At 42.6% G+C, this 22,551-nt stretch overlaps 1 long non-coding RNA gene across 1 annotated transcript in view; it reads right to left on the reverse strand.

Annotated features, from left to right (window-relative positions):
- Positions 1–2,752: 2,752 nt before the first annotated feature.
- Positions 2,753–22,551, reverse strand: part of LOC145343745 (uncharacterized) — a 57,040-nt gene continuing 37,241 nt past the window's right edge. Inside the window, exons 2-3 of the long non-coding RNA XR_013886793.1 lie at positions 19,344–19,438; positions 2,753–3,456 (exon numbers count right to left, since the gene is read on the reverse strand). This is a non-coding gene — a long non-coding RNA (uncharacterized LOC145343745). The remainder of the gene's footprint in view (positions 3,457–19,343; positions 19,439–22,551) is intronic.

The following is a 22,551-nucleotide window of genomic DNA, read 5'->3' on the forward strand; positions in this document are numbered from 1 at the left end:
CACCCTTCTTATTAACCCCTAAACTAGCCCCAGTTGCCCGCATCTGGCCCATATCCTTTTATACCCTTCTTACCCATGTAACTGTCTAAATGCTTTTTCAAAGACAAAATTATGCCTGCCTCTACTACCACCCCTGGCAGGTAGTATATTCTACTGTGGAGCTTCAACCCTTTAAATGACACAAGGTTTCACTTTGATTTTGAGCAATGGTATACAATAGACTATATCAATTCACAAAACAGCGGGGGAGACCATGGCCTAGTGATATTATTGCTAGACTATTAATCCATAATTTCAACTAATGTTCCAGGTCCTGGGTTCAAATCCCAACACAGCAGATGATGGAATTAGAATTCAATTTAAAAAATCTGGAATTAACAATCTATTGATGACCATGAAACGAATATTGGGAAAAACACATCTGGTTCACTAACTTTAGGGAAGGAAATTTACACAGCAATGTGGTTGACTCTTAACTGTCCTTGGGTGACTAGGGATGAACAATAAATGTTGGCCAGCCAGTGACATCCATGTCCCACGAACGAATAAAACAAATATTTTGATCCTTAATCAGCCTTGCTATTCCTTTTACTACTCTTTCACAATTCAATGCCTAAAGAAGAATTTTATGTTAGCTGCCAGTCTTTTTTTATACTCTCTCTTTGCTTCTCTTATTTGTTTCTTCACTTCACCTCCGAACCTCCTGTATTTAGCCTCTATCACCCACCTGAAGTCGGTTATAAGCACACTTTTTCTTCTTCCTCTTAACCTCTATCTCTTTCGTCATCCAGGGAGCTCTGGATGTGTTAGCTTTCCTTTCTCCTTCAAAGGAATACATCTTGACTATTCCTGAACTCTTTCTTATTTAAAGGCACCCATTGTTTGGCTATTGTCTTTTCTGCTAACTTTTGATTCCAATTTATTTGCCATTCTTACTTCATTTTCCCACAGTTAATTATTCCAACTATAGATTGTTACTTTTCCTTTTCCATAGCCAACTTAAACTTTATCATACAATGGTCACTGTCCCCTAATTGTAAATGTTCTCTTATTGATCTTTGATCCATTTGGCCCGCTTCTTTCTCAAGAAGCATGTCCTGCAGTAGAAAATTTTCCTGAACACCCTCTAGAACTCTTGTCCTCTCTGCCCTTTGTGCTGCTCCTATCCCAATCTATATTTCAAGAATGAAAGTCCCCCATAATAACTATCTGCAATTCCTGCACCTCTTTGTAATTTCCTAGCAAATTTGTTCCTTTACCTCCTTTCCACTAATTGGTGGCCTATAGTCTGCACTGAGTGATATCATTGCACCTTTTCTGATCCTTAGCATCAGCAAAACAGACTTTTCTAAAATATGCTCGTCCCCAGCATGCCCTTAATCAATATCACACTCCACCTCATTTCTTCCTTTCCGATCTTTTGTCAATACCTTGATTCCAGCAACGTTTGATATCCAAAATTGTCCTCCTTGATCCAAGTTTATATTGTAGCCAAACATCATATTTCTCCATGGCAATCTGAACCTGCAATTCACCATCCTTACTAACCACACTCCAAGCATTTACATACACGTACAGTAACACTGATTTGCACTTTATTACTTTCTCCTTTACTCTGACCCTACCTAAAAACTTGACTCTGGTGCTATCCATCTCTCTCAGTATTATGTGTGTCTTGGTATTCCTTTCCGATATTTCCTCCTGGTTACCACAGCCCTGCCAAATTAATTTAAACCCTCCCCAGTAAATTGCACTGCAAGGAATTCAGTCCTGGTTATAATTAGTTGCAACCTCTCCAGCTTGCATAGGACCCGTCTCCCCCAAAGCCAGTCCCAATGTCCCAAGAGTATGAAAACCTCCTCCAGTACCATCTTTCTAGACACACGTTCTTCTACTTTCCCCTCTTATACTCGCTTGTGCATGGGAGTAATCGGGAGATTATTGCTTTTTGAGGTCCTGCTTGCTAATTTCCTACCTAGCTGCTAAATTCTCACGGTTGGACCACAAACCCCTTTCTGCCTATGTTGTTCGTACCAATGTGGAACATGACTTGATTGTTTCCCCCTCCCCCACCTCAGTAACCATTCAGTAACATCCCTGCCACCATGGATGTAACATGCCATCCTGGATTCACATCTGCAGTCACAGAGTTCCCATACTATTCCCTTAACTATCGAATCACCTTTCAACATTACGCTTCCAGTCCTCCTTGTATCTCTCCCCCATGTAGCTGCGTCACCCACAGTGCCTTGGACTTGATTCTGGCTACACTCCCAGCTAAAACATCACTTCATTGGCACTCAGGGGATGTCTGTTTTTGTTTGACTGTCTGGTGCTACATAATTGCAAGTTATTGTTGTTAGAGTGGAATGTTTATACAGTTACGAATGATAGATGTAATGGGTGGGTGGGGGAGGGGCAGAGTATTTCACAATAGATGATTTCAATCTGCATTCATGGAAAGCTTTTAAAACGTTTGTTTATTAGTTACAAGTAGGTTTACATTAACACTGCAAACTGTGAAAATCCTCTAGTTGCCACGCTCTGATGCCTCCTCGGGTACACTGAGGGAGAATTTAGCATGGCCAAAGTACCTAACCAGCACGTCTTTCCGACTGTCGGAGAAAACCGGAGCACCCAGAGGAAACCCATGTAGACACGGGGAGAATGTGCAAATTCCACACAAGCAGTGACCCTAGGTGGGGATCAAATCCAGATCCCTGGCGCTGTGAGGTAGCAGTGTTAACCACCGTGCCACCACTAAGTCCCCCACTGCCTGAGCAGATGTATCATCCGTTCGTCACAGTGGTTAGCGAGGTTGAGAGGGATTATAAATTGGAGTGCTTCAATGTATTTCACTGATCCCAAAAAATAAAGGACAGAATTAAAATCCATCAGCTACAAGTCAAAATAGGCAGCTTTTTCAAATATAAATCCTTCAGGAGATAAACAGTTCATAGATTTAGCAAAAGGAATGACCTGATGTGCTTGGTATGACAACATGGACATCGCAATCTCCAAAATCAGTTCATTGGCTGCGAAGAGCTTTAGAACGCCCTGAGGTCACAAAAAGCGCTATATAAATGCAAGTCTTCCCATGTGGTTGGTGTTGTTTAGCTTCACTTAATTTCTCCCAACTGCACAAGTCCCCACAGGATCGAAGGTAATAGAACAAGATTACAACCAGTGTACTAGTTACAACACTTTAAAGTTTGAACGGAAATTTGCAAAAGCTCAAACATCCTGACTTAGGCTCGTGCCTGCAACATAAAACCATCCTTTCTTTTGTTCAGAGGCTGACAGACTTGTGGGTATTTCCAGCTGCTTCTTGTTTAGTTTCCATTTTCCAGTCGTCTTTTCCAGAGTCGTGAGTTGGAGACAGTTTGAGGCCCGATTGGTTTATCCCAAGGAATGGTGCCTTTGAGTTGCTTTTGGCCGTGTTGACTTTGGATGTGCCTGGTAAAGCAAAAACATTAATCCGTTAGTGACTTTGTCCTGAGGTCAGAACCTCATTATTGATGGAAAGGCCGCCATCACAGTTTCCACCACCCAGTTCTCTGATTACTCCTATAAATAATGGATGCCCAGAGATCAAAGTTTCTGCTCTGATTATACAGTTCTGCAGTAAGAAGTCTCACACCAGGTTAAAGTCCGACAGGTTTATTTGGAAGTACGAGCCTTCAGAGTGCTGCCCCTTCATCACTCACCTAATGAAGGAGCAGTGCTCTGAAAGCTCCTGATTCTAAATAAATCTGTTGGACTTGAACCTGGTATTGTGAAACTTCTTACTGTGCCCACCCCAGTCCAACGCTGGCATCTCCACATCACGTATACATTTTTGCAGCAGTTTTGCTATAACCAGGGAATTTGTTTGACTTTTTCAGGCAGCAGTTATGAATCCAATGTCACGTATAGACCAGATCAGGTAAAGGTCAGAAGTTTTCCTTCCCTAGAGTACATGAGTGACCCAGGAGGACTTTTCCAACAATCTGTGAGTTTCATGATTACTATCACTGATACCAGCTAAGGTGTGGCTTGGACCTCCTGCCCCCAGTTATTATTCTAAGTTCACTGAATTACTAGTCCACTCACATAACGCGCTATGTTACCATTCCCAAGTTCAGCAACTGGAGTAAAGTTTAAATAAATGCTGACCCCTGTCTCCTTGTGCCAAATGACTCCACCAGAGGGTGAACCTTAAACAAAAGGTTGTTGAGCCCAGGCGAAAGTGCCTGTGACCATTTTACCATGATCTATCAGTCAGGGAACGGATGGGCATGAATTTAATATGATGCATGGCCATTGACATCAATTGGAGACCTACGCTGGACAGTGTTCCTGCCTAATCCTGTGTGGTTCCTGGCCGCAAGTTACAAGTGAGAGTGGAACATCTCAAGCTATTTCATAGGAGCGTTATAAAACTAAATTTGATCAGATGATATTCAGACAAATGACTAAAAGCTTGGCCAGAGAGGTAGGTTGTAAGGAGCGTCTTAAAGGATTGGAGTGAAGTAGAGGGACAGAGAAGTTTATGGAGGGAGACCAGGCAGTAGAAGACACGACTGCCAAAGGTGGAATGATTAAAGTCAGGAATAATTAAGAACCTGGAATTAGATTAGTACAGATATCTTGGAGGGCTGTGAGGCTGCAGGAGGTTACAGAGATAGGGTGGCATGGTGCCCTCACAGCGTCAGGGACCTGGGTTTGATTCCCAGCTTGGGTCACTGCCTGCGAAGAGCCTGCACATTCTCCCTGTGTCTGCGTGGGTTTCCTCCGGGTGCTTCGGTTTCATTCCACAGTCCGAAAGATGTGTGGTTAGATGCATTGGCCATGCTAAATACTCACTCAGTGTTCTCCAATTGGCGCTGGAGTGTGGCAACTAGGGAATTTTCACAGTAACTTCACGGCAGTGTTAATGTAAGCCTACTTGTGACAATAATAAATAAACTTAAACTTAAGAGACTATGGAGGGATTTGAAAACATGATGGGAATTTTAAAATCAATGCATTGCTGGACTGGGAGTCAGAGAAATCATAGAAAATCTATATCACAGAAGGAGGCCATTTGGCCCTTGTGTCCATACTGGCAGTTTAATTCCACCTTTTTGAATTAAGTGCATGGTCCTGGAGGTCACAGGTCATCTAATGAACATCCAAGTGCTTTTTAGATGTAGTAAAAGTTTCTGCCTCGACCACAACAGTCAGTGAGTTCCAAGTCCCCACACCCTACATCACTATTTACTCCATTTAGAAGTCAGCGTAAGTCAGGAAGCACAGGGCAGGTAAACAAACAGGATGTGGTGCAAGTATAGACAGGGGCAGCAAAGTTTTGGAATACCTCATATTTACAGGAGGGTAGAATTTTGAGAGCAGCCGGGAATATGTTAGAATAGTCAGGTTTTGAATTAACAAAGGCATAAGTTGGGTTAAATGACCTGTGCTTACTGAGTTCATCAGAGCTTCAGTCATTCTGAAATAGGTGAAAACTGTAAAAGGAAAACAGACATCAGGAGAAGGGGAAGGGAAATGTGGCCAAGAACTAAACTGAAAGAGACCAATGCAACAACAGTCAGCGACATTCTGTCCCTGACAGTGGCAAAGTCCCTTCAGTTCCCCTAATCTCTGCACATTCTACAGATCACACAACATGAACATACCTGCTTCCAGTGTTGCCCAGAAACGGGAACTGGGCTACCTCAGGATTAGCCTTGACTTGAATCAAAGAGTGGTGTAGCAAAGAAGAAGGTAACTTAGCCTATCATATCAGTGCCAGCTCTTTGACAGAGCTATCCAATTTGTCCCACTCCCCTGATCCTTCCCCAGGGCCCTGCAAAAAAAAACCTCTTCAATTATTTATCTACTCTCCTTCTGAAAATTACTGTTGAATCTGCTTTTGAAAATTACTGTTGAATTTGCTTTCTCCTTAGTTCTGCTGGCACTGTACCATTATTCTGCAATTACATGTGCTGTAGGTGTGGGTTGCCATGCCTGTGTAGTAGTTCAGAGTGAACACTCCCTAGTGGACTGCGACTATTATAGTTCACGTTTACTCTCCTGGTATGCTCCCTGTTTCTCAGCAAAGGGCATTCCGTCCGCCCTGGACTTTGTACCCAGCTGCTGCACACTGAAGGTAAGTGTAAACACTGCATACCTGATTGCTAGTTCAAATAGGGAGTCTTCGCAATAGCCACATACCAAAGAACTGGCATTAGCCCAATGCGCAAAACTTGATCAATCTTTGCTTAAAACATACTGTACTAACTCTATCACCTCTACTTTTGTTTAGTTTGTGACATTATTGCATCTTTAAGAGATTTTTTTTAATATCATGTTCTCTGTAGCTCACAGCCTTAGCTGATGTCATGAAGGTTAGTGGTGTTGTGGATAGTCTGGAGGGTTGTCAGAAGTTGCAGAGTGACATAGCTAGGATGCAAGACTGGGCGGAGAAGTGACAGATGGACTTCAAAGCGGATAAATGTGTAGTGGTCCATTTTGGCAGGACCAATGGGATGAAGGAGTACAATATCAAGGTTAGGAGCCTTAGCAGTGTTGAGAAGCAGAAGGACCTTGGGGTCCAGGTCCATAGGACTCTTAAATTGGCCTCGCAGGTGGAGGATGTGGTCAAGAAGGTGTATGGTGTGCTAGCCTTCTTTAATCGAGGGATTGAGTTTAGGAGTCAGGAGGTAATGCTGCAACTTTATAAGACTCTTGTCAGACCCCACTTGGAGTACTGTGCACAGTTCTGGTCGCCTCACTACAAGAAGGATGTGGAAGCTATTGAGAGGGTGTAGAGGAGATTTACAAGGATGTTGCCTGGATTGGGAGGCATGCCTTATGAAGATAGGTTGAGGGAGCTAGGTCTCTTCTCCCTGGAGAGACGAAGGTTGAAAGGCGACCTGATAGAGGTTTATAAAATGTTGAGAGGTATAGATAGGGTGGATTCTCAGAGGCTATTTCCCAGGGCTGAAATGGTTGCTACGAGAGGACACAGGTTTAAGGTGCTGGGGAGTAGGTACAGAAGAGATGTCAGGGATAAGTTTTTCACTCAGAGGGTGGTGAGTGAGTGGAATCGGCTGCCGTCGATGGTGGTAGAGGTGATCTCGCTGGCGTCTTTTAAAAGACTTCTGGATAAGTATATGGGATTTAATGGGATTGGGAGTTATAGATAGTTCTATGGCCTGGTAGGTAGGGATATGATCGGAGCAACTTGTGGGCCGAAGGGCCTGTTTGTGCTGTAGTGTTCTATGTTCTGTGTTCTATCTCATTGTGCCAAGCTGTCTACTAGAAACCCATTTCTGTGGTTTAAATTATTTTTAGTTTGGGAATTAGTTTAATGACCCTGCATTGTCAGGAGGAAGAATGTTTACAGGCTAGGTGATGGGAGCTCTTTCTTTTTCTGTTTTGACATGCTGTTTAGTTTTAGTTTGGAAGGGACATCAGACTGAAAGTAGTCTTTTTCTCTCTCTCTGGTTTTAGGAAGTTCTGCTGGCAAGCTGAAAACCTTCCTGGAAGAGAAAATCTCTGTTGGTTGCTTGACCAGTGTCTCTCCCTGTATTCTGAGAAGCTGTTCCAACTTCAAATTTGTGAGTGTATCAAGAGAACTGCAGCATTCATCCAAACGACTCAGTCCCAGTATCATGTGAGCATTAGTCTTTGCTGTGTTAATCCTGCGGAAGGGTTTTGTTTATGAGATTAGTTTGATTGGAGCATTTTAGATATATCTATTAAGGGTTATACATTATTGTATTATAACAAATATATTTGTTAAGGGTTATACATTATTGTGGTTGTTTTGTTTTGTTTATAATTGATAAAAGTTATTGCTAATATTCTTACTATACATGTTAATTATATTCTGAAATAAACTTTGATAAAAGTAGGTCATTTGAGATGTAACATTTCATGCTCATCCTAGCCAAATTCAAGGTGCAAAACCAAGGTGCAAAGCTCTAGTCTTTGCTGTGTTAAACCTGTGAAAGGGTTTTTTTATTAATTGCATTGATTTGATTGGAACATTTTAGATATATCTGTTAAGGGTTATACATTATTGTGGTTTGCTTGTCATTGATAGCAGCTATTACTAATATTCTTGCTACACATGTTAACTATAGTCTTAAATAAACTTTGTTTAATAAAAGCTCCCTAGTGGGTCATTTGATTCATACTTGAGGAACTTTGTTTGATAAAAGCTTCCTAGTGGGTCATTTGATTCATACTTGAGGAACTTTGTTTGATAAAAGCTTCCTAGTGGGTCATTTGATTCATGCTTGAGGTGAAATGTATCGTGCTTATCCCAGCCAAATTCAAGGTGCAAAACTTATGATTTAGGCAGGCTTCATAAAACACTTTGGAGTTGCTGACCTGAACCATAACAAGCTGTAGGTAAATTCCATTAGTTCATATTCCAATTGTAGAATTTTATGCAATGAAACTATATATTAAAACCCTGACGAGTTTTGAAATGTGTTGATTTTTTGCATCCATTAAAGCTCATTACCATAGAATTACCGTCGAACCCCTACAGTGCAGAAGAAGGCCTTTCAGCCCGATGAGTCTGCATTGACTCAGTATGTTACCCAGGCCCTCCACTCAGCCCCATCCCAGTAGCTCCGCACATTTACCTTAATCAATTCACCTAACCTGCACATATTTAGACTGTGGGAGCACTTGGAGGACATCCACACAATCGCAGGGAGAACGTACGAACTCCACAAAGACAGTCACCCAAGGCCGGAATTGAACCCTGGTCCCTGGCACTGTGAGGCAGCAGTGCTAACCTCTGCGCCACCTATCTATCAACTAAATCCTTCTGAACCTGCTTCCACTTTCTCACTATAACTGTTCTTTCTTTGATAGATCGGGATGAGAATATGCGCAGAGAATAGCAAGGAAGCAAGCAGTGGCCTAGAGGACAAGTGTCAGTTTTGGTTCCTTAATTAGCACAGCTGTTTAGTGCTGACGGAATGCGGCACTGTCAGGGAAACTGCTTTTGTGATGAGATACTAAGATAGGGCTATCTATCATGGCAAGCATTGATGTGGGACTAGAAAACAGAACCAGTCACAATATGATAGAAAGAGGCACATGAACTGAGACTAGGGTCAGTTGACGACTGGACAGAGACCTGCGTCAAAGCAAACAAGGTGTTAGCTCATGGCTTGGACTATGCCATGTATATTTGTACAAAGTTACAGATAAATGCTTTGGCCTGAATTATTCACCCATTGGGCAGGCCAAGAAGTGGGAGTGAAAAGCACTCCATGGTTGGCCCAGAGCGCGATTTCTTGATCAATAAGGGGATCAAGTGTTCCGGAGCGAGGGCAGAAAAAACGGGAATGAGAATCATATCAGCCGTGATTGAATGGCGGGGCAGACTCAATGGGCTGATTGCTCCTGTGTCTTATGGTCTTATTTCACACTGGTTGGCGAATTAATGGCCAGTCAGCCTGCAATGTCGCTGTGAAAGGCTATGCGCTGCTGGTGGAAGGGGCCAGTGCTGAGAGAAGGGAGGATGTAGGCTGGCACTTCCAATATGCTCTCCCAGGGAGACGGTCGCTGCGGAGCTGTCTCAGGGAGTGCTGACCTGTGAAAAATATAAATGCCACCAGTGTCTAGGCAGCACAATCATACACAGTCCTCAAACCCCAGAAACACTTGTTAATTTATCTGAGCGCTGCCTTTCATCACATTCCCATCCAATAGCTCTTAGCCTAGCCTTCATGTCCTGTCCTAAAAAGAGATATGTTTCAGACTCTCATGCACATCACAATGACAAATTAAACACATTTCCACAAGGTCACTCATCTCCATTCTAATTTTGAAGTTGTCACTTCCAAAACTTTTAACAATACCTTCAGCACTTATTTCCACAGCACCCTTCACAGAGTTTGATTTTTCAGGTACTTAGCTGCTCCAACCCAACCCATACTAATTCCTCTCGGTCATAATACCAGGCTCCTCAATTAGTTCATAGAAACATAAAATCCCGACAGTGCAGAAGAGGCCATTTGGCCCATTGAGTCTGCACTGACCACAATCCCTTCTAGGTTCTATCCCCATAATGCCATTTATTTAGTCTGCTCGTCGGCCTGACACTAAGGGGCAATTTACTATGGCTAATCAACCTAACTTCATGTCTTTGGACTGTGGGAGAAACTGGAGCACCTGGAGGAAACCCACACAGACAGACAGAGTCTGTGCCAATTCCACACGGTCAGTCAAACAAGGTTGGAATTGAACCCGGATCCCTGGCACTGAGAGGCAGCCGTGCTAAGCACTGTGCCACCGTGCCACCCATGAGTTGCAGTGATTCCGTATTTTTCAAGACTTTCCTTGCATTTACTCACTTCAAGGAGCATTTCAGTGTATCTGTGCTGTACCCTCTCTATTGCCTCAAAACCCTTCTATTGGACCCATCTCTGAAGTATTTGTATTTTATACTCCATATTTCCATTCTGGTAGGGAAGCTTTAATTAAAGATGAAATTACTGAACAAGCAGAAAAATAATTAGCAGCAGCCAACATAAATTTTAGCATCCTTACTCACCGTATTGGTCTGTCTTCAGACATCTGCTTTTCTTTCACTCTCATTAATTTAACAACCTATTTTTTATTATTTGAGTTCTTGCTATGTTAACTCTTTATCAGCCTCTTTCTTTGTGTATATGTTGTTTCTACAGTATCTCCACATTCATTTCCTCCTTCACCAATATTGTAAATCTGCCTTCTTTCTCACCTCTTGTGACATTTTTAATGGAACATAGGAGGGGGAGGAGGCCATTCAGCCCATCAAGTCCACTCCATATTGGCTGAACATCCAAAAGACCAGCTGCTTCTCCTGTCACCCTCCTGCTTCCCACGAAAAATTACACAGTATTTATAGCACGCAAATTAGCCATTCAACACCAGTCTATATTGGTGTTTATTCTCCATTTGAGCCTCCTCCTGTTAATGTATCTTTCTATTCCTCTCTCCCTCATGTATTTATTGAACATCCTCTTAAATCAATCTACCTATTCAATTCAACCAGTCCTTGTGGTTGTGATTTCCACATTCTCGATACTCCCTGAGTAAAGTTATCTCTCCTGGCTTCCCTATTGGATTTATTAGTGACCATCTTATACTTGTGGCCTTTAGTCCTGGTCTCACCTGCAAATGGTCTATATGCTTTCTATCTCTACCCTTGCAAGCCATTTCATAGAATCCTATAGTGCAGAAGGAGGTCATTCAGCCCATCGTGTTTGCATCAACCACAATCCCACCCACGCCCTATCTGCATAACCCAATGCATTTAACCTAGCTAGTCCCCCTGACACTAACAGGCAATTTAGCACTGCCAATTCACTTAACCTGCACATCTTTGGAGGAAACCAGAGTATCTGGAGGAAACTCGCACAGACGCAGGGAGAATGTGCAAACTCCACAATGATCCAAGCCGGGAATCGAACCCGGCTCCCTGGCACTGTGAGACAGCAGTGCTAACCACTGTGCCACTGTGCCGCCCCATTTTAGAGAACTTTTATCACGTACCTGTCTGACCTTATCATTTCTAGAAAATAAGACCTCAGTCTGTTCAATTTTTCCTGAAGCAACAATGGAAAGTCACAGACAAATGCAAGGTTGTTTCAGTCTCCTCCAACAGTCTATCCTTGACCTGTTCGTTATTCCAACTCCCTTTACAATCTGCACACCTCAGGCACATCACTCCTCAGCCAGCTCTGTGCCCCATCTCCCCAGAACTCTCTACCCTAAAGCCTCCTTCTGTGTTAACCCTGAAATGGTACAATCCCCACAATTCATGTCTGACGTGTTTCATTCGACTGGAACTTTCATTTTAATTGGTTGGGTTTTTCCACCCCCAACTCCTCCCCCACCCCGCCCCCCAGCAGGTTTTCTGGCCACATGTCTAGTGAGCAATGCAAATAGCCATTGACTTCAGCAGGACTGGAAAACCTCGTGGGCAACCAATGGTGAGCCGCCTCCGCCATTAGAAAATGAGCAATGGGTAGGCTGGAAGATCCCAGTCATTAAATGAGACTTTAGCCATATATCTGATTTATCAGAGGGATTAAAATGTTGTACTCCAATACTTAGATGGTGCATCACACTCTTAAACTAAGAGATGCATTCTAAAGAGAGGACCTGCCTGAAAAATAGTTTGAAGAAACTTCTTTTGGCTGATTTGCTCCCCAAATACAATTATTAAATGGTAACTAATTTGAAAAAAGTTCCACACTGTCAACTTTCTATATTTACAAATGATAACACTCTTATCTCAGAGTTAGAAGGTTGTGGGTTCAAGTCCCATGAACATACAAATTAGGAGCAGGAACAGGCCACTCGGCCCCTCAAGAACATGACTGGTCTGATTGTCATCACAACTCCCCATTCCCTCCTACTATTCATAACCTTTCATCCCCACCTTCCCTTGCTATCGAGATTCTATACGAATGTGTGAATTAAGATACAATTAATCTTGAGTACGAGTGCTGCTGCACCATCAGAGATGTTGGCTGGAACTTTACCACCTTGCCATCCACAGAATTGGCCCTGAGCAAGGGTCTGACAACTGCAATCTCCAGTGACCTCGGGCGGGAATTTCCAGTCTCGCCCAAGCGAAGCTGTAAAATCCCATCTGCTATCTTTCATCTGAAACATTAAGCTGAGGCACTCTCTCTGTTGTCTCAGGCTGCTGCAAACAATCCCAAGGCTCCATTTTGAAGGAGAACCTCAGAACTCCCTCATCCGACAGCAATGAGGAATCAGATGATTTGGTGTTTGTGGAGTTTTCCGTGTACAGATTCGCTGCTGCCAATCCGGCAATGGGGCAGTTCAAGGCTACATCATTTGTAGTGAAAGGCTCTGTGTAAATGCATTCTTTCGTAGGCAGGGTGATGGTCCAAGAATCGGGTTGGGCCAAGTAAAAGAAATAAGAGTGAGTTATTCTTTCTCTCTCAAAGAGAACATTATAAAGTCACATCTGGTGAATAGAAAAAAGACTTTGTTTGGTACATTCAAAAATAAACCTGAGAATGAGCTGTGGAAATGATTCCCTGTTGTTGTGGTTGATAAAGTAGGTCATGTAAAGCGAGCAAATGGGCCTGATTAGTAGCCAAGATTCTGTTGTTGAATGTCGTTGGGAAGTTCCAAGAGAATGCCATGACTTCTAACTTTATTCATGTGAGACATTCTGCCAGTAACTTGTGTGATTTTACTAATTATTCACCTTGTAAGTTATTTGTACAGATTTGTATCGCACTGATAAAGATATGTCTGTGTTTCTCTATTGCACCATCGGATAAGTACCTCAACACATAGACTTTGTACAGTGTGACTAAGGGGTCATCAGTCAGCAAAGTAAGAGAGATTGGAAATATAGAACCTAATATATTACAGAAACTGAGAACTCCCTTATGAATTGTCCATTTACTACCAGCTTTGCTCAGTTGGTAGCACTCTCTTCTAAGATGGATGAGTACCTAATCTAGGCTGACACTTCCTCACAGGGCTGATGGTGTGCTGAGTTGTCAAAGTGTCTTTCAGGTCGAATGTCTGCTTTTATAGGTTAATGCGAAGAGTAGGGAGGTTCTTTGGCAAATATCCCTGTCTCAATTAATCAATCAATCAAAGAAGGTTGTGAGGGTCCCTGAGAGAGTGCAGAGGAGATTGGCCAGAATGACACCAGGGAGAGGGAGTTGGCTACAAGAGTTGATTGAAGAAGCTGTGGTTGCTCTACTTGGAATAAAAGAGGCCAAGGAGAGATCTGAAAGAAGTCTACACAAAATTGTATCTTAAGCATCTGTTCATCTCAGAAACTATGCCTGGAGCGTAGATCATGTCTGGATTGGACATCACTTGTTATATTGTTGTTTCATCATGTGTTTGGTGTCTTGGTGGAGTTTTTCAGAATTTTCCTATTTTGCCTGAGTAAGTTGTAGTTTGCAAAAAACCATGATTATTTATTTACAGCTCCATGTACATCTTAGGAATGTTGCGTGAAGTTGGACTTCTCCTCCCTTCAAATCTCTATTATTTAGTCATATGCCATTACATCATAGTTACAACAGTATCAGGTTTTCCTGATGTTGACAATTTACTCTGGACCCCAGTCTTTATCTCAACTATATACATCCCCCTCGTCTACCGCTCCCCCAAGCAGTCCCCCCCCCCACCCCAAGGTTTCAAATTTCACAGGGTTAATCTCTGAGGTGCATTAACCATTCTCCTTTATCTTGTTCAGATGTTTCTGAGGTTGAGGACATTTTGCACCCTCACATTGTGAGTGTTCCTCGCCTCAGCGATTATAGACCTTTGTCTTGTTTCTGGTTCCATGTCTCTGTCTGGATCTGAATTGTAAACCCAAGTTTCTATTGGTTTTCTTCAAGGATATTAAGATGGCTCCAAAAAAGAAAATTCTGGAAAATCTCAGCAGATCTGGCAGCATCTGTAAGGAGAGAAAAGAGCCGATGTTTTGAGTCCAGATGACCCTTTGTCAAAGCTCCAGCATCCGCAGTAAATTTGCTTATATTAAGATATATTAAGTGAAGGTGATGGCCTAGGGGTCTTATCAATAGCCTATTAATCCAGAAATAGTCTGGAGACCCAGGTTCGAATCCTACCATGGCAGATGGTGGAATTTGAATTCAATAAAAAAAATCTCGAATTAAGAATCTACTGACCATGAAACCATTGTTGATTGTCGGAAAAACCCATCTGGTTCACTAGTGTCCTTTAGGGAAGGAAATCTGCTGTCCTTACCTGGTCTGGCCTACGTGTGACTCCAGAACCACAGCAATGTGGTTGACACTCAACTTCCCTCTGAAATGGCCTAGCAGCCACTCAGTTTAAGGGCAACTAGGAATAGGCAATAAATGCTGGCCAGCCAGTGACGCCCATGTCCCATGAATGAATAAAACTGGCTGCTATTTATCCTTCTATTTCCCTGCTCCAGTCTTAATTCTGTAAGATCTTGGTTGCAGAGTTCTTTCTAAAAAGCCTCTTTCTGTTAGTCATGCATCCACACACTTTCTGGTTTGCAACACTGATAAGTCTCATGTTCCATGCCTAAAGTTGAAATTTTGGGGTTGTTTGTGTCTCTTCGTGCATTTTCATCCTTTCATGATCATTTGAGGCGATAATTCAATGTAGTTTCTGTTGCAGAGCTGGAAGCTGTATTCTCAGTCATCTTTCCATTAACAACTCTGATGCTGATAACCCATTCTGTAGCGGTGAGGTTCACCAATGAAAAGAAGTTAAGATCTTCATTCTTCCTCACCAAGTCTTTAATGGTACAAATACGTTCTTCATTTACTTGAGGATTTTGAGGTGAGCTGGTCACATGAATTAATCCACATTTCTTCACAAAGTGTTGAATAATTCCCTCGCAAATTGTGGAGCATTTTCTGACACCACAATGTTCAGGATGCCATGTTTGGCAGAGACACTCTGAATGAGCAATCTGTTCCTTTCAATCCAATTCAATGACAGCAGTAAATAACTGGCCTTGAATGTCAAATAAATCCATCCCACAAACTCCCACGATCTTGATGGGAAGATGGAGAGTGACAGTGGTTTTCTTTCCTCTTGGCTGCTCACTACAGATATCAAAAAATTCAATATTCAAAATTCACTAGAATCATAGAATCCTACAGTACAGAAGGAGGTCATTTGGCCCATTGAGTCTGCACCAATCTCATCCAGGCCCTATTCCCGTAAACCCACACATTTACCCTGTTAATCCTCTTGACATTAAAGGGCAATTTAGCATGGCCAATCCATCTAACCTGCACATGTTTGGAGTGTGGGAGGAAACCAGAGCACCCGGAGGAAACCCACACAGGCGCTGGGAGAATGTGCAAACTCCACACAGACAGTGACCCAAGGCCAGAATAGAACTTGGGACCATGGTGTTGTGAGGCAGCAGTGCTAACCACTGTGCCACTGTGCTGCCCCGGATGACATCTTCACAATCTTTTTCAAGTTCTGAGGAGTGATTAATGGCTTATGGTCAATTTCAATTTTAAACCACAATCCCATCAAGTTGTCTGAGAACTTCTCACATGCCGAGGTTGCTGCCAATGCTCCCTTCTCAATTGTAGTATACCTTTTCTCTGAGTTTGTGAGGGATCTTAATGCATAATAAACTGGTTTACATTTACCATCTCTTTGTACTGGGAATGAAACTACACCCAGACTAAAGACAATGTTCCTATGGTCAGCTGTTCAGGATTGTAGCATTTTCAGGAGAAATTAGAAGATTTCTGGTCGTCACAAAAGCAATTTTCTGGTCTGCATTCTAGTGCCGCTGTTGATTTGATTTCAACAGTTGTCTCAACGGCTCATTGCTTTCTGCCAAATTTGGTAGGAATTGTCTACTTGGCAATACATTTCACTGTACACAATTACATGCGACAATAATAAATCAAATCAAATTCATAGGAATCTCTGTAGCTCTGTAATGTTCCTGGGTTGTGGATCTTTCTAATCACCTTTATTTTCTATGGGTCGGCTGTTATTCCCAACACTTGCATGACATGCTCTAGAAATCTAATCACAGGATTTGTAAATTCACATTTTCTATTCAATATCAAACCCACATCCTGCATCCAGAACTGCTCCCACTCAGCAGTCATACGTTCTGTCATGGAGCCGTGTACAAGCATGTCATCCATCTGTCATATTACTTCTTCCCTGCCTTTTAGGATCTGAGGCATTGTTCCCTGCACTATTTTTAGAAGAGACACAATTTCGAATGGCAATCTGTTAGAGCAATAATGACCAAATGGCGTTGTATAAATGCATTCTTTGTCCAGAGGGATCTGCCAAAATCTACTGTGTGCATCTAATTTGGAGAATCGGGTACTTTAAGCTGGTTTGGCAAGATGCCCATCCACTGATGCCATTGGGTGGATCTCACATTCAACTGATTTGTTTAGTTAAGTTCACACAGATTCTAATTGAGCCATTTGGCTTTGGAGCCACGACTGTCCTGGAACACCAATTTGCTGGTGTGGTTACTGGAGAGATAATCCCCTGGCATAGTATGTGTTCAATTTCACCCTTGACTTTGTCCAAGAGTGAGTAAGGGATTTTCCTTGGTGCAAAGAGGCAAACTGGTTTAGCATCAGCGCTCAGTGTAACATCGTATTTGGTATTCAGTTTTTCAAGCCTATAAATAACTGTGGAAACTTATTCCTGAACGGAGTAGTGTACTGATCATCAGCAACTTCACAACCTTATAGATTAGCTTCAATTGCAAGCATGGTTTCCTGCTTAATAACAATGATTCTTGGTTCTGTCTAGCATACAGAGGTTTCTCTATCCTTGTATTTTACCAAGTGTTTTTTAGTGCTGTCCCACCTGGACCTTGTGTGTTGGGAGAATGATACCAGTAGTATAATGTGCTAAAGCCACTTTACTTCATCAGATAAGATTGAAACACCTGTCCCAGTGTCTAATTTTAAATTCTGTAGAGTGTCCACCCACTTCAAGTTTAATGCCCTAGTATTTATTTTCTGTTTCATGTATTTCTCGTAGGAGAGTTCTTTCCTTTTTCTGTGGTTCTTCCACTTGTGAATGTGGTTTGATCTTAATGTTATCCTTTCTATTTCACGCTGTGTTTTAGATCAGCAATTTTAAAATGTTCTAACTGCCTACCATTGTGGCACTCTGTCACCCCTGATGGACATGCTTCCCACTTGTTCAGGCTTTTCCCGCCATACCGAGAGCATTTCAAAATAGTGGTTGCTACACTTTTTCCAATTTCCGTGGCTTTTCTTTTGGTGTACTTTTCCTCTTCTGGCCGACTTATTGAAAGGCCTCCCTCACTTTCATTTAGCAGGAACATCATTTTCCCCATCAATAAACATGCCAATTTGCTTTCTGAGGTCAGTTAGTCTCGTGATTTTTATTGCCTTAATTAGAGTTCTTTTCCTATTTGTAGGGGATTTCACAGAACTTCATCTATGACTCCAAGTATTATGCAATTCAGAATTAATTGATCCCTCAAAATTCCATAGTCGCGATTATTTACCAGCCTGTATGGATTGTTGATGAATGTATCCATTCCATGTTGATGATGTGCTCACATGGATATTGTTTTTGCATGTTGAATTTTGCCCATTCTATAATAAAATTTTTGTGAATGCTAAAATATTATCAAATGAATGGAGGAACTCCTCGGCAGGGTTTGAAATCTCATCAAATTCCTGCCTCAGCTATTGTGTCATTATCAATAACTCCAGCTGCATAGACTAAAGTACTGACCTGACTCTTTTGTTCTTTTTGTGTAAACCAGAAGTGGGCAAACATGGCAATGGCAGGTTTTGATAAAGTAAAGCTTTTCCCATTTCCCGATGATAGAAGGTCTCGGGAACATACATTTAAGGTTTTGGACAATAAATATAGTGGAATGTGAGGCAGATTTTTGTTATGCAGCAGGTGGTAATGACCTGGAACTTGTTACCTACAAGTGAGGTAGAAGCAGAAATGATCAATGATTTCATTATTGGGCCACACGAAATTAGATGAGTACTGTACAGGAATAAACTTGCAGGGCCACAGGGATAGAATAGCGGAATGAATATGACAGGATTGCTCTAGAGGGAGCCAGCATGAATTCAGTGAGCTGACTGCCCTCTTATTGGACTATAAAGTTCTCTGACCAGTGGCTTTTAACTCATTTATCCCTCAGCTGACATTATTGAGAAAATGGTTTATCTGGTAATTGAAACTTATTTGGCATAGTTTACTGTGCACCAATACAGTGCAATAGTTTATAAACAAGCACCGGGGCAGGTGTTTCAACATTATCTGATAAAGTAAAGTGGCTTTAGTTCATTACACTACCGGCATCATCCTTCCAACATACAAGGACTGCACTAAAAGCCACCAGACAACATTTGGTAACACATAAGCTTAGAGAATTAATTGGTTGTGAAGTGTTTTTGGAACATCCAGCTTCATGTAAATGTTGTTCCTCTTTGTTGTTGGATTGAACTAGATCCAACCAGTGGAGGTAGTGGAAGTGGATACAATAGTGACTTTTAAGAGGCATCATGAATAGGATGGGAATGGAGAGATATGGTCCCCGCAAGGGTAGGGGGTTTTAGTTAAGTCGGGCAGCATGGTCAGTGCAGGCTTGGAGGGCTGAAGGACCTGTTCCTGTGTTGTAATTTTCTTTGTTCTTTGCCAATCCATTGAAAATTTCACAAAATAGCATTAAAAACATGGGAATGACTTCTTTCTCCTCCCACCCACTCCCCCACTTTCACAACAGTATGTCAATGAAGCCTGGCCATGAAAACTAGCTGGCTCTTGGACCACTACCCAAAGGAAGCATTCACCTGAACATTCACCCCAATGTTTCTCAAGTTGTTTTCTTCTCTGCATTATTCTTTCTCTCTCACTTACTTTCTTTTGGACTGTTGTTCTGAAAAACCTGCAAGAAAACAAAAGAAAAGCAAATAGCACCTTTCATCACCTCAGAACATCTCAAACAGCTATACAATGGAGTCCTTTTAAAAGTTATTGTGTGAAGCATGGTGCAAATGGCAAAATAGCTGATCTTGTAGAATATGGGGCCATTGGATCTTGACAAAGTGAAATGATAGTTTTGTTCTCTTACACAGCAATCTGACACTGTGACCAGTCTTATTGTGACAGGCCATAGTGTACCAGAACAATGTGCTCCAATCCATCACAGCTAAAACAGTCCATCAATATCCAAAATAGTCCATCATAGCCAAATCAGTTCCCCAGCCAAAATAACAGTATTATTGACTCAAGAAGATGAGCAGCAGTTGGACACCACACAGTAAAATATCAGTCTTCATGGCCACTGACCTTAAAGAATGCAGAACCTTTATTTTGATATTGTTACTGGTTATCCAAAACCAACATACTGAAGCTGATAGTAGAACAGCAACATAAGAGCAGCTTAGTTATGTTTGTGTGTTCAGGTTGAGAAAGGGCTTTCAGTTTCATATGCTCCTAACATAACACCTTTGGCTGGTTTCAATCTTCTTCTTTCAATTTGTGGGGACTTGAATTAATCCAAGATTCCTCTCTGTCCTCATTTGTCAGTCCTAAATGTAAAATGTATGTTAATTGTAATTAATTGCTGGCGGGTGGTGAACATTAACTGGAGATTCATTGGTGATACATTGGCTCTGTCTCTGTCATGGTTCAATTATCGAGCAGTGTGGCTCAATAGAAATGTACTCAGTACATAACCCAGAGGTTGATCAATGGAAGCCATCCTCTGCTCTGTGCATTCTCATCACTTCTCAGCCTTTTAGCTCAGATCAAGCCCAATATCAGGTGCTATGCCTTTTCTTGTCAGCTTGGATCTTGTATGTCTCTCTTGTGGGGATCGTGAATTGTATTCAATTTGAACTTGTTTCTTGGAGCAAGCAAGGAATGGATTAAGGGTTTGCCCAATCCACTCTGTACATTAGCTTTGTAACTTTAAAAATTACAATATAAATAACCATCGACTGATCCAATGGTTGCTGGGTTTGGGGGCATTTGCTCGTCATCTGTAAATGTAAAAATGAATTCTTGCCAAAGTTTGTAAGGATTGGTTTCTCTCCTATCCTTCATCAGTTGCCTTTCTGAACCATAAGTTCCAAAATCATTATTTATTTTCCATTTTCTGTGAACACCTATTTCCCTTATCTGTCAACTTCTTGAAGGGCTGTAAAATATCAGTCTTCCCTAATCCAATGAATCTCTGTGATACATCTACACTTCCAATTTCTTTCTCCACTCCCTCAGGCTATATGGGTGGACTGCAGTTCTATGTCAACATTAAAATCTATCTTCTTTCACAAAGCTGACATAGAAGATTCCATTGCACTATTTTGAAGAAGAATGGGGAAGTTGTCCCCAGATTCCTGGCTAATATTTATTCCTCAATCAACAACACAAAAAAATCATTATCATACTGCTATTCATGGGAGCTTGCTGCATGCAATGGGCTGAGACATTTCCTCTGTGGAATGGAGGGGCAGCTGGAGTGTGATCCAGAGGCATCTCTGCCCTCTGGCACTGACACTCGTCGATTCCCACTAGTGTCTACACCATGCAATCAAAGCTCAGCAGCATGGAGCTCATGCACTCAGTCATGGAGGTCATGAGTTGAGCCTTGTTGTGGACATCTCCTGCCATGGACTACTCATCTTGAAGCAAGGTCTCCAAAGCAGATGCCTTACAGGGTTGGCCTCGTTGTGCTGCAGTGAAGGCACCATCTCCTCGGATAGAACATGATGGGACTTCTCCAATCGGCCTTGCATTCCAAGGAGGGCTGCTGTCAACCCTTCCTGATGCTCAGGACTTTACAGTTCCAACAGCTGTGGGATGACTGGGTTCAGTAGAGTCCTGGACTCCAATATGCCTCTGAGTGCCGGTTCCCTGGGATGTCCCTGCCTCTGCCTGCTGTGAATCTATAGCCGAGAGGTGCTCACCAGAGAGTGTCCCAGAAGCCTGCCTATCTATTGAACCCACTGAGGTCTTAGTATCTGCGTTGGTGCTGGGTGCGGGTGACAGCTGTAAAGCCCCTTCAGTGTTGGGGTTGGAGACAATCTCCTCTGAACTGCTGGAGTCTGGTGGGTTCAGGGGGCACGAGGATGCTCTGGCCTGTTCTGCTGGCTGGCCTGCAAGAGAAAGGACATGACATCAATGCATTACAGGGGATACAGAGGGAACATTGATTATTCACTTGAAACTTGAGGAATTATACTGTATGTATTGAGAGTTTTTACATTTCTCTGCTGCTCCCACTTCACCAGCAGTGCAGGCATGGTCTCCCTGGCCAGCTCGAGGGTTCGCTCCTCAAAACTCTTGAGTGTTCTCAGCTTGGGTATGACCGAAGCTGGCTGTGCCCCCTCACGTTTGCTGTGGTTGAATTTGTCCAACAACGACACAGATGGGGAGAGTGGGAGTGTTGACATTTAAGATGGTGTTGAGGTGTGGCAGGCGTGGGGCTTAGATGGGAGCTGGAGTGTGAAGAGCATAGCAGCGATTAGGGGAGCATGATAATTATGGGAGAGAGAGGGAATGCCTGGGGTTGGCAAAGGCCAAGGTGGCTGAGCAGGAGAAAAGGTGATAGTGAAGGCTCGGTGGGAGACTGGGGGTTGTTCACTTACCGTAGCCAAGAGAACAAGTTCATTCATCTTCTTCCGACACTGCTGCCCCATCCTCTTCTGGAGTGCACTTGCACTGACCAGGGCTGCCACTGCATCCCAGGCAGGAGTGGCGACCCTGCTGAAAGGCTATCTCCTGGATTGGGAGTAGCATGTGTCCCATCTCTGTTCCACTCCATCCAGGATCTTGGTGAGGGCCCCTCTGAAAAACACATGCTGCCTTCTTGGCTGCCATTTGGCCTGCAGTCATTGTGCAGCAAGTGCTGAGGAGCCGTTCATATGGAGCTCCCCAGTGCTTGCAGCAGTTAAGTAGTTGCAGGGCGGGAGAACCAGAGGGAACATACTGTGTGATACTCATGGGCATAAAAATGATTTCTAATAAGGCATAACATTCGTCCCAAAAGCATGC

The sequence above is a fragment of the Carcharhinus amblyrhynchos genome, chromosome 6 (genome assembly GCF_965287045.1).
Source record: "Carcharhinus amblyrhynchos chromosome 6, sCarAmb.v2.hapA, whole genome shotgun sequence".
In the NCBI taxonomy this organism is placed as follows: domain Eukaryota; kingdom Metazoa; phylum Chordata; class Chondrichthyes; order Carcharhiniformes; family Carcharhinidae; genus Carcharhinus; species Carcharhinus amblyrhynchos.